Genomic DNA, 17,368 nt, shown 5'->3' with positions numbered 1-17,368 from the left:
TTAAGCAGTGCTTTTTGAGATAGTGCAGTGGATTTAGTTCGTATTTAAGTAAAGCCTTGGACTATCATTTCTGAGATATTTTCATGTCTACCTTTGATCTAAAATGTGTTAATCTAATGAGTGGGTAGAGAAAATGAGTTACTATGGGAACGACGTCTTTCTCTAACTTACTGCCCCAGCTGGCTGCTCTGGCAATCGAAGCACGCAAACGTGCATTTCAGTCTGAGAGGGAGCTTTCGAGGTTGGGTTTGGGGTGCAGAGGATACCAGCAGACCTCTGGGAGTTGCATTGTGTGCTTAAAGCAAAATGAGAGGAAGAGGAGTGAATGGCATCTGACTGTGAAAAGGAAAAACCCCCAAAAAGCGAGAGTCACCTTGTGGGAAGGAGACAAAGGCTCTGCTGCTGCATTTCTTGGGGTGTAAGTGATAAATGATTAGGGACAGCTGTTAAAGCTTGAAGCTTCTAAATCTGTTCTGGTGGTCATTAATATGGTATTTCACCATTAAATAGCTCCATGATCTGCAGTCGCTTCCTGTTTTCTGCTGCAGAGTCACAGAAGAAGCCATAAATATGAAAAGCACAGGTGTGTCTTCCTCTGACCTGGAGAGCAGTGGTACCTCCAGTGGTGGCTCTCTGCCCATGTGCTGTTGGCTGGGAAGCAGCATCCTGTATTGGTATTAAGTTTCCTCTGTTTGCACCACCCTAAAATCTACCGCACAGTGTAATGCATGTGGAGAGGAAAAAACTGAATTTCTTACTATTGCTCAGGTAACTAAGGGGAGAACTTTTCTCTGAGTGGAAAGGTTTTAATCTTCTCTTATTTGATTCCTGTCTTTGGTCTAGTGCCTGAACAAGGCAAAGGACAAAAAAGGTGAGCATCCTGCCTCAGCTCACTGCAGCATGAGAGTATTGGGTGGGTGCTTACCCCAATTTCAACACTTACAGGTGAGTAGGAAATATTTTCTCTGGGCAATTTATTTCTTTGATACCTTCATTCCTTACTATCCAATGTGTGTCATTTATTTTGCCTACTTTCTCAGGAAAAGACTTGTACAATTTATGTGGTTAAATAGAATCGTGATCCAAGTATTTTGATTTACTTTTTTTAAAATAAAAAATAATTGAAAAACAATCAGTGTTCCAGATGAATATCAACAATGTAAATTACAACAGTAGACATTCAAACATTATCAAAGGCCTGCAACTTTTTGAATTTCTAGCTGGGTTTTGACTACCACTCTCCTGTTCCAATGTCTGTCTCCAGAGTCAAAATTTTTGTATCTTTTTATTTTTTTTCAAGCTGACTCCCACCCTCAAGGTCTCTTAATATTCCTTTTCTTGCATTCTAATCTGGCTGATGGTCAACCTAAGGAATCTTCATCATTGCTAATTTCCTCCCTGCACTATGAGCTTTTGGGTGAGGCCTTCTTAGACAGCTGAAGGTCTTACACTGACCCAAGTTATGTCAAGGTTGCTCTCTTGACTGCTGTCCATTAGCATCCCTGTGGGGATCATCTGCCCTCAGACTGGTACCTGCCCCATTTTTGTCACTGAGGCTTTGTTGCTCCACCTGTGGCAGTGGTGCTCAGGTTTATCTGATTTGTGTCCCTACTACTAGAACTTTGTCTCTCTGGTGCTGTTTCTGAAGTTTAATGTTCTGATTATTATATGAGCTGTTTATTTGCTAATTTTGTATGTATGCATCCCTATTGGAAACCTCGGGGACTTGTCTAACTTTCAGTTCACCTACTCGAGAGTGCCTAGCTGGGGTGGCCTGGGCTGCTTTTTCACACCTCTATGCAGCGAGGGAAGTCTCTCACTGTCTTTTGTGCCACAGGCACATCCCAAAGCTCAGCAGGGTCACACTATGCCTTTGAAGCGAGGATTTAAAACAACTGAGGCCGCTTTTCCTCCATTTTGAGCTTCACTGATGAAAACAGTAGCAATAACTAAAGCACCCTGAGCTCAGAGTGTTGCAATATTTGCCCTCCCAGTCTGCACAAGTGCAACTGCAGCATCTCCCTGCCTGCCTTCAGCAACTGTGCCTCTCCACCTCTGGTATGTTCCCAAGCTCTTCTCCAGAGAGCTTTCTATGATGCAAAGAGGTCAATAATACAAATAATTAATGTCAAGTGGCTGTCAATAGATACTAGGTCTAAAAACATAGCACGTGTAAACCCATATTAATTAATTGCATCCCACTCTGAAATTTGAACAGTAAGCAAATTAGGAGGGATAGTATGGTGATAATGATCAATGCTTATTTTTTCTGGGGATACGTTGAGAAGCAGAGCAGCTTTGGCACAGCTAAGTCCTTCCTGGAGTTGGTTTATCTCTCCCCTTCTTCTGAAATTGAATTTTTAAATATTTGGTTGTTAAGGGTATAATGCCTACTTTACAGAAAGTTGAGGTGCTCAATCACAATATTAAAAATTCCTTTAATGTATTTATTTAAAATACAAAACCAGAAATTACGTAGGAAAGCATCAAAGGAGAAATTATATTTTTATCTTGACACACAGATTGCTTTTTCATGTGATCTGATCCACATTCTTGCTATTTATATTTCATACTTAATCCTTGCATCTGGTGCATTTAGTCAAATCCAATCCTCTGCTCTCAGAAGCATTTCAGCATCTTCTGAACAAGACGGAGGAGCAGGGATCTCATCCTGGCACACACAGGCCTTGAAGGGGGTAATAGCAAACAAGACGTGTCAGTCAGACCAAGTCTCCAACACCACCATGCTAAAAAGAGCCCATATGAAAGATTTTTTTATATAGACATATCAGTATTTGTGGAATGGAAGCTATTGGGGTTTTTTCTCTGATATTTGGAGGGCCGATACCTGATAGTGTCAGGTTCTCTATGTTTCAAAGTTTTTTTTGCAAATGGAACAGTGGAGGAAAGAGCTACAGGAATAAAAGATATAGAAAGGCCCTGTTTTTTAATATATAAAATAATCTCACTGGAATGAACAAGGAGGAGACAAATAGGGAAACAGAGTAACATATTTTTACCTTTAGAATAATACAGTTCTTTGCTCAGGTGTAGAAAGTTTTCAATACAAGTTTTTTTCTTTGCACACTCAATCTGACCCAAGTCCAGGCTGCTGCCCACACCAGTCTTTGTCTCTCCTGCTGATTCCCTGCCAATAGTTTCAGGACCCAGCGATAGTGCAGTGAAAACAATCTCCCTTCTGAGGGCAGTTTCTCAGAGGGGCAGGTGACCGTGAACATCGGTGCAGTTACGAGGAGCTGATGCAGTGCGAGGAATCTGGAAGGGAGCAGGGTGGAGAAGCCAGGGGGAGGGAGAGCCCGGCATTGTGCTGCCCAGCGACCACCCTGCACTGGATTGGGGCAGGGGGTGCATCACCTGAAGCTCTTCCCTTACCTAACAGCGAGCATCACTTCCTAGGAGCAGGAACAGTTGGCTGGGTGAGAGCTGGCTTTTCATCACATAAGTGCCTGTCTGGAGGACACCCTCCTCCCAAGGCAGAAGCTATCCAAGTTCAGCAGCTAAGGAGAGAGGAAGTGATGAGGGGTGGGATCCTGCTGCCTGGCCATAAGCATGAAGGAGTATGTGAAATACCACGTTCAAGCACACAAATCTTGTTCCAAGGAACAGTGCTTTGTGAGAGGAAGGGCTGGGAATCACCACAGATTTTCCCATGCATCCTCCTCATGTTCTTCCTTTGAACTCCTTGGCTTCTGCAGAGGAAAGGAGTCATGGCAGATATCCAAGAACAGCATTTTCTCAGCTAGCATCACTGTGAGAAGCTGATAGGTGAACACCTCCTATCTGGGGGAGGAAAAACGTAAAGGAAGAGCAGGGAGAGGAAAAGAGACAATATCTAAAAGTGGTTAAGAGTTAAGGAGCCTGCCTCTTAGGTGCCACTGAACTGAAAGTAGCAAGAAAAGTTCTCCAAACCAAGATCTTAACTTTGGTCATGTTGAATATTCTTCCAGCCAAGTAGCACAATTTGTTGAGCACAACAATTTCTCACAGACTACTCTGTGGAGTCCCTTTGGATGCTGAGAAACTGAGCAGTTTTTCCTCAGTCTCTGATGGAGTAGCCAGTGTTATCAAAACATGGTGAGCTGCAGTAATTCCTACAATTATTCATGACTGATTTATCACTTGATTTTAGGAATTCAGTTTAAATAGATTTTTTTTCCATCTCCCCTGCTCCCTAATTGATTATTTTTTTGAATGCTGAACCTTTGAGTTTCTCTCATAAAATAGATTAGAGTCATTATAGCTGTGTGCTTTTTAATCATTCTGCACTATAATTACTGTTTCTACTGTTGTCTTCTGGTTTACACTGTTTCTTTATTAGCAGCTTTCATTGCCAGAAGCTTTAAACATTTAATAATCTGTCAAGGTGGTAATTCGTTGGGGTTTTGTTTTTTATTTTTTACTTGAAGACCTTTTCAGTGATATCTTCAAGCACCTGGTCTGCCCAGATGCTTTAATATTCACTTATCTCTGTCTGGTTGGCCTCGTGTTGTTTTTAATTGCCCTTCTTCTGGATAACCAAAGTTACCCATTCATCATACAGAGAATGTAAGTAAGTCACATGTGACTGTATCAGGCAGTAGGAAAACAGACCCTCCAGAAACAGTAATGAGGCTGATGGCCAGAGATGACACATGGGCTGTCTGTTGGCACTAGCAAAAGAACTTTCTTGCAGCCTGATACAGCATTCACAGTAAATGCAGACTGTGGTGATTTTCGTAATATGGAGGGATTACACCACCATTTCCTGGTTTTAATGTTTTTTGGGATTTTCATTTAGGGTCCCTGCAGGAATACAGCCATTCTTCTCCCCAGGCTCCCATAGGCTTTTCCTATACAGCATGCCAGCATGGAGCAGCTTGCCTTTCTCAAATGCCAGGTGAAGCCAGAGAATTTAAAGGCAAAAGGCTGTTGGGTTGCAATTCTTGCTGACCTGAGTGTAAGTTGCAGGGCTGCGGCTCCCCAAGGAGTCCTGTAGGGCTGTTCCTCAGCAGCTGGTGTGTCCATCAGCTTTCCCTCATCGCTGATGGGCCTCACTGTTGAATGATGGCAGATTGCAGCAATGAGGACAGCAGTCTCCTCTGGGGCCAGAGCCGTGAGCTGCAGCACTGCCCAGTTCTCATGGAGTGCACAGCCAGGACACCCTGTGTCCCACTGGGACAAGGCACGGGTGGCTCTGCTGCAGCAGCTGCTCCTTACCCAAAGTGCCTGCTGGAGCTGTCAGCCTGGCTTCTGCATGTAGCCCTGTGCCCCCACCATGGGCATGGGGTCTCAGAGCTGGGGCAGCACACTGCAAGGCAGCTTTTCCCGTGTCCATGAGGTGGTCAGAGCCTGGACAGCATCAGAAAGGGCTGAAGGACATGAACAGTTTGGTATAAATTACTGAGACAGGTGACATGGTGGCCTGTTGGTAGGTAAAGGACTGTGGTGGTAAGAAAATGCTCAATTCTCCCCATCCTCAGGGGGAGTGGGTTTCCCAGCACTAGAAGTAAAACTAAAACTTCTCGGTGAGGAAAGATGGTGGAGGTTGGAAGCAGAATTCCCGGGGACCTGGCGGCATTTCAGCTGCTGGTGATTTCAAAAGAGTGCATGTGACACAAGACTGTCAAACTGACACACATAGGATGGGATCCTCTCTTCTGGCAGGGCAACAGGTCAGGCTGCCTCTTAGTTCTCTTCCTCCTCCCGCTTTCTGTGTGTGGAAGTGCAAGCCAGAGGGAACAGAAATGCTGGGATTTGCACATGCTGCTTTCCCCTAAAGATGAAAACAAAAACACAGAGTAAAAGTCGGGTTGTGATTTTGACGTACATAGAAAAGAAAAAAATCCAAAGGAAGAGAGCAATCATTTATGACTAAAAAGAGAGTCAAGAATTACTTTTGAAAAATAAGATATTTACTTATATTTTAAATAACTTCTTACAGATTTATATTTTCTTCACTTTATAGCTGTGTGCTGGGGAAATGGTTACTTTACTTTTTCCTAGCATTCCTTCAACCACTTTGAGGTAAGTTTTTTCATTAATGGAAATGACTGTCTGCATTTCTTTTAGCACTTTGTCTGTGCCTTATTTCATTTTGTCAGAGAAAAGTGTCAGATATTAATTCTTGGGGTTTTTCTTGTCTATATGATAATCCAGACAAGATTCTGACAATTTTCAGTACAATAGCCTCCTCTCAGGAAAGCTTTGATTGCACTAAAACATACTCTGAAGTGCTAATCTCTTAACCTTCTAGAGTTCATTATTTGGACAGATAAAAATTGAGTTTAAAATGACCTAAAAGGTCTTCTTGCCAAGATATAATCTAGTTAAAATTTTCTCAAATTGAATTATGTGGACTGTATACCATGTATTGATTAAAGAAATCTTCTTAATGTAGTCATATAATAAGACTCTTGACATATTTTTTTTTTCTCCTTTGATGGAGTTGGTTTTTAACAGAAACTTCAGCATTTTGTTTTGTAAAACTGTCACCATATTGATGTCTGCTTAGCTGGACAAGGCTCTGACCTCTGGACCAATTCTACATTTGAGGAGAACACAACTGCAAAATTATCTAGTCCAGTGCCACTTGTGAATAAATTTCTCATGTTACACTGATAAGAAGAAGCTGAAGGCTGCTTTGGATTACATCCTGAAGGACCGATGCTGTGGCCTTAGTTCAAGATGCATCCTTTGCACTTTTACAATAGAAATTTTGGTAAGTGCTGCTTTCAAGTGTCCTTTTTGCCATCATAATTATAATTTTTATTTCAGTTCTTTTTCAGACTGGAACGAAACCAAACAAAGGAATAACTAAATACATAAGGAAACAGATTCAGCTATTACTCATATTTCTGGAAGGTGGGCAAAAGAGTCAGGCAAGTTGAAGTCGAGCTGCTCTACAGTGTTGGATAAAGAGAAGGGTCCCAACTTTATCACTGCCTTATCCAGTCCCATCTATGGCTTTACTCTGCAAAATCCTTGTTTTGCAGATGTGTAAACTCTACAGCCACAGCCTCCTGTCGGTGTTTATGTCCCTGGGCTGTTCAGTGGCCTCTGCTGGAAGAGCAGGAAAAAATCTGATGCCTCAGCATTGATTAATAACCAAAACATGTGGCAAAAGAGAAACAAAGTGGAAGTGGAGTCTGGAGGAATCTGCAGGGACAGTGTTTTAAGTCTTACTGTGGGCGTTAAAATGAAATTTGAATGTGCAATAGCATGAGTCTTTGAATTCTGTCTGACTTCCTCCAGTTACTTTTCTTTTAAAGGTAATTTCAATAGTGATACTGGTTTTCTGATGCTCTGTAGATCATCTACAAAAACTGCTCATCTGAGTTGATTGAGGAGGAAGGGAATAGTTAGTGTAGGAAATGTGTTTAAAAGAAGAAAAAGGGAAAAAAATTATTTGGGATTATTTCTTAAGTGTTGAAAATACCACACAAAAGAGATTTTCTGCTAGGCAGATCCTAGTCACTTAATTGAGACAATGACTTGGTTTCAGTAAAAATAAAAAATTTAAAATTCAGTTGTCCTTTTTTAAAAAAGATATTTTGTGGCAAACCTGAAGTTGACAGTATTTGTTCAATTCATTGTAATTACTAGAAATGCTTCATCTATTCATAAGCTTTCATGACACCCCCAGGGGCTGCTAGGCTTTAACACAAGTTGTTTTTATCTCTGATTTTTCTCTCAGATGATTTCCCCTTTTCTTTTCTTAACAATGTCTAGATTTTGTTATTATAGTGTTAATTTTTTCACTTGAAAAGGCAACAGTAAAGCAATGGTGTTTCATATCTTTCATCTGAATTCCTAGGGTCCAATTCTTATGTAGAACTAAGCTATTTCTTGCTAAAATAATGTTGCAGGTTTGCTATTGAACAAGCTGAATCAATCAATAGTTCCTGTTTGATAGAGTAAATAAATGATGTTGTGGTATGCGATAATCTCTGAGTTTTCCCACCACCTAACAGAAGGCTCATATGAAGGGGGAGTGTGGAAATGGAGGAATTGACAGGCCCAGACAAATGAACAATTAAGTTGGTGTACTGAGGTCTGTGGCAAGGCAATAGAATAAGGTAGAATACGTGCCTGGAATGTCAAAATCTTACATGCTAGTTTAAAGTGTCCCAGGAGAACTGCTGGACAGATACTGCATGAAAAGCAAGCGATATTCTTGTTGCAGCATATTAAGCTGCTTATCAGCAGCCTAAAACTTAGAAATACGGGAAAATGAGCCTAGAACTGTTTTGGAGAAAAAGAACATATGTATATATATATATTTCTAAAGCAATAATCTGTTTGTTTTCAGGAAATATATTTTGAACCAACCTCTGGTCAAAGAGGAAGAGGCCTGAGGTGTTGCAAGAGGGAAGCACGGCAGTTTGCAGCAGCAGGTCCTTTGCTCCCAGGTTGCAGCCTGATTGGTGGTGCTGGTAAGTTATACAAGTCACAAACTTCAAATGTCACCATTGTCCAGCCACATCTGCACTGTCACGAGTGGCAAAACGACAAAAGAAGTGGATATATTCATGGTATCTCTTGCTTCTGTTTTGCACCCATACTGTAAAATGTTCAATTCTATTAGTTCTTATTTAAACAATTTCTCACTTCAGAAAAAGCAAACACGTTACCGACATAATACATTGCCTTGCACCTCTAGTTTGGACAGAAGAGATGCATGAGTAAGTACTTGAGCAGATGTAAAAGCATTGCTAAAGAAATGGACCCTTATGACGATCTAATTTCAATTTTGGGGCAAGTTAATGTGTTGGCTTTGGGATTACTTTTTTTTTTCTTCTGAATGTATTTTTTCCCGTAATGCCAATAAACTGCAAACAGGATGATGGAAAAGAAACTGCATTGTGAGTCATAAAAAGGATTATTGACTAAATACCAGTTGTAGGATCTACACTGCCAATGTGTAAGCCAGAAAGCATGTCTTGACTGTACAATTTTATTTCTATTTTCAAAGCAGCAGCAGTTAAAAAAATCATTATCACTTGCGTCTGAGCTGATCATGTTTGATTTGGATGTCACTGGGATGCAATAAACAGGAGACCCCAGGGTGCCATTTTACTAAGACAGTTTTCAGAGAGGAACCACAGTTTCTGCAGCAAAGCACTGCTGATTTACATGGATTTTCTTGTCACATGTTTTGGCAAAATGTATCAGCTTGTGCTTCTTAGCATCAACAAATAATACTTGACTTGCAAACGAGCTCCTTGGCAAGTACCCAGCCACAGGAGGCTTGGAGACTTGACTGTATAAAAAAGACTTTCATTTCACCAATTTGTGAACTGGCACAACTCCTGCCATAGTCGTTTGGAGCTGCTCTCTGATCCTTGCTCTCGATTCTTGGATATAGAAGCTATGTAGCCTGTTAGATTTTACCAGATTCCAAGCAATGAAAATTAAACATTTATTTTTTCAATTTCCATGTAAATGCCTCGAAGGGCTCTCAAGCTCATTTGTGCTCTTATGTTTGAAATTAATCTTTTCTACCATGTGAGATTGGTATATTTTCCCTCACTTTGTAGGCCTTTCAAAATGTTCACCTTTTAAAGAAAAAATAAGGCAGCTTACTTTGTATTTTTCCTGTGCAGTCTTCTTGTTCATAATGAGTTTAAATATAAGGAATATAAACCCATCTGGAAATAAAAATTATGCACTAGGTTCACTAAAAAAAAGTAATTACATTATAATCAAACTGTCACTTTATGAGATAGTGGGAGACAAAGCTGACAAAAGAAGATGACGACTTGCTCTTTTAAATATCACCCATGGCACAAAGCAGTTGAAGAAAACCTGAATTACATACAGCGTAATCAGGAAAGCACTTGGAGCTGGGAAGGTAAAACTCAGCACTAGGACCAGGGGGACAGATAGGCTTTCTCATGGTGGAGTGGGGAACCTTCAGCCTTATGCAGCCCAACACATGTACAGGCTACTACTGTCAACAGACTGACAGCCCAAGGTTGTTTGGACACAGCGTGCAAAACACGGACCTGTGATTAGGAAACACATTGAATTCATATGTTGTGTTTTGCACAGACCTCCAATCTGCCACTGTGGCAGTTTTGAGTTCCTGTCCTTGTTCACCTTTCTCGAAGTAAATGTGCCCCACCGAGCTGTCAGCCTGTATTCAGCAGGGGCTGATTCCTGTCTCAGGTCAGACATGCAAGCCAACAGGGAAAATCTGAATGTGTAAGGAGTCATCTTTGTTCACATTTTGCTGTTTCTTGTGGTTCCTTCAACCTGCCTTAGTGTGAATGGAAATGCCTTGGTTTGAGGCACAATTCATGGTCCTGTGTAGCCACTGGGTAGACAGCAGCATTCAGGTGGGAGTGTTCTTCAGACCGTTGTCATATGAGCTGTTGTTGAATAAAGCCCTTTTTCCCTCCTGAGGTATTTCTTTGAGATTTGAATCTGTTCCCTGTTTTCTGTCCTCTGTCAGCAGTGGATCCTTTTCACCAGCAGTCCCAGCAAAGGTCTTTGCGCTGACACTCAAGAGCGGACTGGTGGCAAGTGGTGGGCATGAATGTGGGGCATGGGAACAGAGAGAGGGGCTGGTGATGTGATTTTGGATGCAGTCTTGTCTTTCCAGCAGGGAGCAGGGAGGTGACAGGTGGGTGACTGCAAGTTTATTCTCATGGATGGACAGAAGAACCCAGGAGAACCCAGGAGAACCGTTCTTGCTGCCAGTAATGCATCTAATGAAAGAGAAATTTTTTCTCATAAAGGGGCTTTCTTCTGGTAACTGAAAAAAGATTCAGGAACATGAATGGATTGAAATTTGTGGGTTTGTAGTCTGATTTTGTTTCTGTTCTAGAGATAGAAGTGGTGACATACTGGGAGGTCTATGCTGAGGAAGTGTCACACCTGATACCTTTATTCAGTGTCTTGCTTTTCTCTTTTCATGCTATGAATACAATGACAGAACAGTGCAGCTTGCTGTGCCAGCCAAGCATGGTATTATTTTCTATATGCAGTGGATAAGACTTTCTTACCCTTTGTGTATTCATGACACATATCTATCTGGCAGGATACTGAGAGCCTCAGGAAAACAGAAGGTGGGGGAGCCCACTGGAGACTTCCCAATACTACAGCTTGCTTTTTCAAATTTAAATCCCTAATTTGTTTGAGTACAATTAATTTTTTTTCCTAAGAAAACTGGAAAGATTTCAGTTCCAAGAACGTGAATGTGAAGTGAAACTTCATCAAAGAGAAATAATAACAAAACCTTGTCCAAATGCCTACGTAGCTGTGTTTTGACAGAAATAGCTTTTGTCAGAAAGAGCTTTTGACAGCAGCTCTCCCCAGATAAAAGTAACAGTTTTATAGCCACTGTTTTTAACTTCTGTCACCAAATCTCAGCACAGGCAACCCCACTCATGGACTGCCAAGGGTGGATTACTGATGAGCTGTAAATTGTGTATTGAAGGCCTAATGGGCTTAAATTACCATCATCCTCATTTCACGTTACACTGCTGTTCCTGACAATATGGTTGGTTAAAATGCCATAGTCTTCTTTCCATTAAATTCATGCTCCTATAACCTCCTTTATCATGCAAGATGTGTAAGATATTTCGAATTCAGGGGAAAAGCAAAAAAAGCAAGCCTCAAACCAACCAACCAAAACACTCAGTATTCTCATGTCAAAAGATGCAGGTAAGGCTTTGTTGGTTTTCACTGTGCAGATACTTTCATGAGGTCACTGTGGCCTGATGGGTATAACAAGGCTGTTTGGAACAGAAACTGCACCAATCCCAGTCTTGGGCAATCTCAGCTTTCCCTGTTTTTGTTCTGCTGCAAGGAGGAAGGCAGGATGCTGGTTCATGTCCGTGCTCACCTTGCTGCACACAGCAAGGCTCGCTGTTCAAGCCTTGAATTTGCAGCAGAGCCACGGATGGAATTTGTGCTCCCTGGTGGATTTGAATCCTTAAGCAAGTTGGAGAATTAACATGTGCCACACATATTCATTCCTTTTGGGGCCCATTGCCTCTCTGGCTTTTTCTGCTCATATTCAAATTAACCTGAACTTGCAACAGATGCTGCAAAAAAGGCTCTTAAATAGATCAAAATAGATCTGATGATGCTCCTGGTTTTGGGGGGTTGGGAATTTTTTGTTTGTTGGTTTTTTTGTTTTGTTTTGGGTGTTGGTTTGGGGTTTTTTTTGTTGGTTTGGGTTTTTGGGGGGTGTATTTTGTTAGGTTTTTGTTTCATTTTAAAAAAAAGCTGTTTAAACAGCTGGGGCTTGAGTTATGTTGTAAGGATCTGTTTTGTTATGGGTAAACTTTGTTGCTTCTGCAGAGAAATCTGAATCGAAGACAAATTATAAACTTTTAGATAACAAATGAAACATTTGAATCTAGTATTGCTTAACTCTAGCACAGAATTATGGAAGGCTTTTACTTCTGCTCCTAACCATACGCAGAAGACATTTTTTTCAAAGCTAGCAAGCAGCTATGGAAATGGTGTCAAAGACTTAGCAATACAGTGTACTCTCTGGCTTTTGATTTAGCCTAAACTAGTCATCATTAGAGTCTCATAAACAACAACATCTTTCTGCTACTGAACCTCCTTGCCCTATGAAGATCATAGCAATGCAATAATTTAGCTGAGATAGATGTGACACTGTAAGGCTAAACTATGTTTTATCTGCCTGCAGCAGCTGCTGCCTGGCAATGTAAACACTGCATGATAAAGAGGAAAAAAACAAATTTTCTAAAAAATGAAGGCTTTGGGTTTTTTCGGAAGTGGAGTCATGGAGGTGTGCAAAGACAAAATGACCCACCTGGGCCTGGAGCAATGTTCTTGAGATGTATCCCAGCTCTGGATGAAAGTAGATGACATTGCTGACTCATCTTAATTAGAAAATAAGAGTGGCAAAATGACCATAGGTATCTAGGGAGTCTGCACACAAGTTATGAATTCTGGCCTGTCTCAATGAATTTGTTCTTACATCTTGATAATGGTATTAGTTTCTTTTCTTTCTTTTTTATTATTCACTCCTGCAACACCCCCTCTTGTGTTGATTCCTTCAGTTTCTATTCTGAGTGTAAAACAGACACCTATGTATGAGCTGGTCTGTTAAGATCTTTTCAGGGCTTGCTGATTTTTCCTGATCCTGAAAGAAAGAGAGATATTAGAGCTTTGTATTCCTTCTCTGCAAGGACCAGAGCACAAAGTCTCTGGCACCACAGCATAAAGGACTAGACTTGCTTAAAATGTACTAACAAAGCAGGGTTGCTTTCTAAGTAGCTGGATGCATTTTCTTCGTAATTTTATTGGAGGTGCTACAGGTCCCTCAACTATCACCAAAGGTCTACACTTTTCATGGTAACCAGGCTTGCATGCACTAGCCTTTAGAAAGTTGAAACCTGCATCCCTGTTTTTGAAATGGCTGAGCATCTCTGTCTCTTTGGATCATGTTGCTCTCCCCTTCTCAATCCACCTCTATATTACTCTGAGACTGTTTTACTGTCCATTGTCTTTGCAAGAGACCAGGTGAAGAGTGGTGAGGCTGGCAACTCACATAGCTTCTTTTTGGTTTTTTTTTCTTCTTCAAGTATGCTGAGACCGAGGAAAATTAATATCACACTTCTTATAAACCTGTCCTTATGGCGGATGCAGACCCTTCTAAAAGCATGTCAAAACAACTTGTATAAGTGTGGCAATTTGCTAAAATGTAATAGAATGGAAAACAGGACAAAATCATATGAAGGCTTGCAGGAAAGGAGCTTTGGCTATTTGCAGTCTCAAGACTTTAAATAGAATATCAGCTCAGAGGTGTGTGACAAGTTTTGATTGCAGAGAAAGCAAAGAGTGAAGTTTTAAGAATCAATCTCTGACGCATTTTAAAAATCCATCTGTGTAGTGTCTTTGCCTGTAAGAAACCTGCCTTCCATGTGATCCCTGCTATTCAAGAAAAGGTAGCAAGGATTGTTGACCTGGATGAAATAAATCACTGATCTTAATACAATATTGGAACGAAATATGCTCTAAAATTTAACCTGTATAGCCTTAAGACGCTTGGCAGGTTTCTCTTGTTCAAATGAGAAGCTGCTGATTTGCTTGCTTATATTTCTGCTGTAATTATCCTTATCTTCGTAAAAACACATCATTCCAGTTTTCACTCTGTAGGTTAAAGCCAGAATGGCTAATTTTAATAAATAAGGATTTTATCCTGATTATAAATCAGGGGCTTTTCTGTCTCACTGTAAAATGCTTATGGCTTCATTAGAAACAGTGTGGGCTCTTTACACTCCTGACTTGACTTAAATGGATATGTAATGCAAAACAAGAACGGTGGGAAAGGTTCTCCTGTTCTCACTTAATGTGTTTGATGAAAGGAAAACCCCTTCATTAGAGCACCTAATAATAAGTTAGAGGCTTAGAAAAAAATGACTTTTTTTTTGCATGGCTACAAGCTTTCTTGGTCCTATTGGCCAGCATTGGCAATGAGTTCTGTGTAATGTAAACCCTATTACACAACACTTCAGTTCTGGGCTTAGAAATAAGTGGAAAGAAATAAGTGGAAACCTGTCCACAATAACATTTATTCTGATTGTTTGTTTTGTTAGGACTTAATCTATTTTATCTATTTTTCCAGTGGAGTCATTGCACTGCATGCTGGACCCAGATTTCCTGGTAGAAAGTGGCACTCTCCTAGAGTTTGGCACGTGTCTCCAACTCTATTCAGAAGCCTATGCTAACCCTGCCCTTACTGTTATTCTGATGCAAACTTCAGTTCTTTGTCTCCACAACCATATCTGCGCAAGGTATGGGTGTTTCCAGTTAGCTATCTATAACAATGAAAAGACAAGAAATAAGTCCAAAGTCTGAGGCATATGTGTATTTGCTATGTGGGATTATGGGGGGATTTTTGGGTCAGATTTCCCTTCCCCTCAGTGCTAGTAATTTAATTGATGAACCTCTTAGTTCAGCCTTGCCAAACTGTTTGCTTCAGTGCATGATACCTGCTTGTTATAAGCATGGTTTGCACTTGTGTATCCCAAGTGCAACCATTGAAAAGGGGAAATATGATAAATAGAAAGTCAGAGAAAATTCAGGAATAAAACCCAAAAGAGTTTATTCAGAGGCACAGAGTCCCAAGGGAGCTTTTTAAGTACAGAACATACATCTAGCAAGTTGTAGTTGCTAGGACACATGGATGTCAAGGCTCAGGAGAAGTGTCTACCTAGGCCATTAATAACATAAGCAAATTACACCCAGATATGAAATTGCAAATAGAGTCAGAGTTCTTCCCTTAAAAACGTTTTGCATATTAGCACCATAACCTTGAAATTAATCTTTCTTCCTTTAGCATTCTCATATCTATTGCAAGTAAAGTTCCTGTGATATCTGCTGAACTATCTTTCATGCCAATGCTCTTTGGCAGCCATACTGTGAAGATGCTGATGAAAGAAGAGTTTATTTTACATGAAGCTGGTGTTCCACACAAGTGATCATGTCCAAAGGCTTGATTTTATGGAAGCTGCCAACAGACCTGGTTGAAAAAATACAGTGTTCTGAAAAATAGCCCCGTCTTTCTCACGGTATGGCTAATTAAAAAGCTAATTGAAAATCATCTCAGTATGACTTTTCTCCCTGCAGACATGATCTTTGCTCAGGCTTCAAGTGCTACTTTTGTTAGTTATATGTTACAGTGGTCGGGGACTGAGACTCAGAACACACAGCACCCATTTGAAGCTCCTATAGGACGCATTTGAGAATGAAAGCCTGGACTGATTCAGCTTTTATTTGTCCTAAAGGCACCTAGGAAATGTAAAGCAGTTTATGGTTTTTCAATCACTAAGACAGATATGAGGGTCCTTGACATGGAAATGAAATTTCAGGTTACAGTAATGAGAAATATGTCACGAGGACATGATAAGTACCCAGTAAAATGCATGAGCTTTTTAATGGGCCTCTGTAGGAAAGAAGTTGTCTTAGGCAAGCCATAAGGTCCTTAAGGCTCTGCACCGGTGAAGGTTCGGGTAGCAACCAGAGAAAGATGAAGTTGGATGGTAGAGCCAACAAGTATTTTTATGATAAAAGAGTAACAGAAGAAAAGCAATAGGAGAAGCACAGTGTTACTGTTACTGTTGTTGCACAAATTCCCAAATGAATACAGAAGAAAAGCAATAGGAGAAGCACAGTGTTACTGTTACTGTTGTTGCACAAATTCCCAAATGAATAACTGTGATGAAAACAACCCAAAATCATGAGGCCACTTTCTGAAAATCTCCCCAGGTGAGCAACCCAAAGTCCCCACTATTTCCTGTTAGCAAAGTACCTTTTCATTCCAAGCTGCACCTCCATGTGGGTGAAAGGGATTGGGTGAAGGGTGGTGTTGACCAAAACATCCTACTTTGTTAAAATGTGTTGCCTGTGCAGTAGGTCCATGTATTTTTTCTCCCTCATGTGTTATGCTCATGAATTCTTTTATTTTTACTAGCCCCAAAATTTTGCTTCCATTGTTATAAATTTCCTAAAGCCAGTCCATCATTTTCAGACCAGTCTGTGTCCCCATAGAATCATAGAATCATAGAATTGATTGGTTTGGAAAAGACCTCCGAGATCATCGAGTCCAACCCTTGGTCCAAATCCAGTCCATTTACTAGATCATGGCACTCAGTGCCACGTCCAATCTGCGTTTAAAAATCTCCAGGGATGGTGAATCCACCACCTCTCTGGGCAGCCCATTCCAATGCCTGATCACTCTCTCTGTAAAGAATTTTCTCCTGATATCCAACTTAAATTTCCCCTGGCACAGCTTAAGCCCGTGCCCCCTTGTCCTATTGCTGAGTGCCTGAGAGAAGAGACCAACCCCCACCTGGCTAGAACTTCCCTTCAGGTAGTTATAGACGGTGATGAGGTCACCTCTGAGCCTCCTCTTCTCCAGGCTAAACAACCCCAGCTCCCTCAGCCTCTCCCCATAGGACTTATGCTCCAGTCCCTTCACCAGCCTCGTTGCTCTTCTCTGGACCCGCTCCAGCACCTCAATATCCTTTCTGAACTGAGGGGCCCAGAACTGAACACAATACTCAAGGTGTGGCCTCACCAACGCAGAGTACAGGGGAAGGATCACTTCCCTGCTCCTGCTGGCCACACTATTTTTGATACAGGACAAGATCCCATTGGCCTTCTTGGCCACCTGGGCACACTGTTGGCTCATGTTGAGCTCCCTGTCAACTAGCACCCCCAGGTCCCCCTCCGCCTGGCTGAAATTTTACTCCTCCTTGGTATCTGGCATAAATCCACCTTTGTTCTAACTTTAGCTCCTGTAGCCATCTTAGTGACGCAGTATTTTTTACTGTCTGCACCCAGCCCTGCCAAGGCAATACACACAGAAATGCAAGGGAAA

At 41.2% G+C, this 17,368-nt stretch overlaps 1 long non-coding RNA gene across 6 annotated transcripts; it reads left to right on the top strand.

The window, feature by feature from the left end:
- The first annotated feature begins 211 nt into the window (after positions 1-211).
- Positions 212-14,196, top strand: LOC135409079 (uncharacterized). Of its 6 annotated transcripts, none has more exons than XR_010428007.1 (4): positions 212-418; positions 511-583; positions 844-6,718; positions 8,309-14,196. It is a non-coding gene; the product is annotated as an uncharacterized LOC135409079 (long non-coding RNA). The 6 variants fall into 6 exon arrangements; XR_010428006.1 differs by having other exon boundaries at positions 212-583; positions 844-945; positions 4,799-6,718; XR_010428004.1 differs by having other exon boundaries at positions 212-583; positions 844-4,957; positions 5,966-6,718.
- The last annotated feature ends 3,172 nt before the right edge of the window (positions 14,197-17,368 follow it).

The sequence above is a fragment of the Pseudopipra pipra genome, chromosome 2 (assembly GCF_036250125.1).
Source record: "Pseudopipra pipra isolate bDixPip1 chromosome 2, bDixPip1.hap1, whole genome shotgun sequence".
Lineage (NCBI taxonomy): Eukaryota > Metazoa > Chordata > Aves > Passeriformes > Pipridae > Pseudopipra > Pseudopipra pipra.
This window is presented reverse-complemented; position numbering and strand designations above follow the sequence as displayed.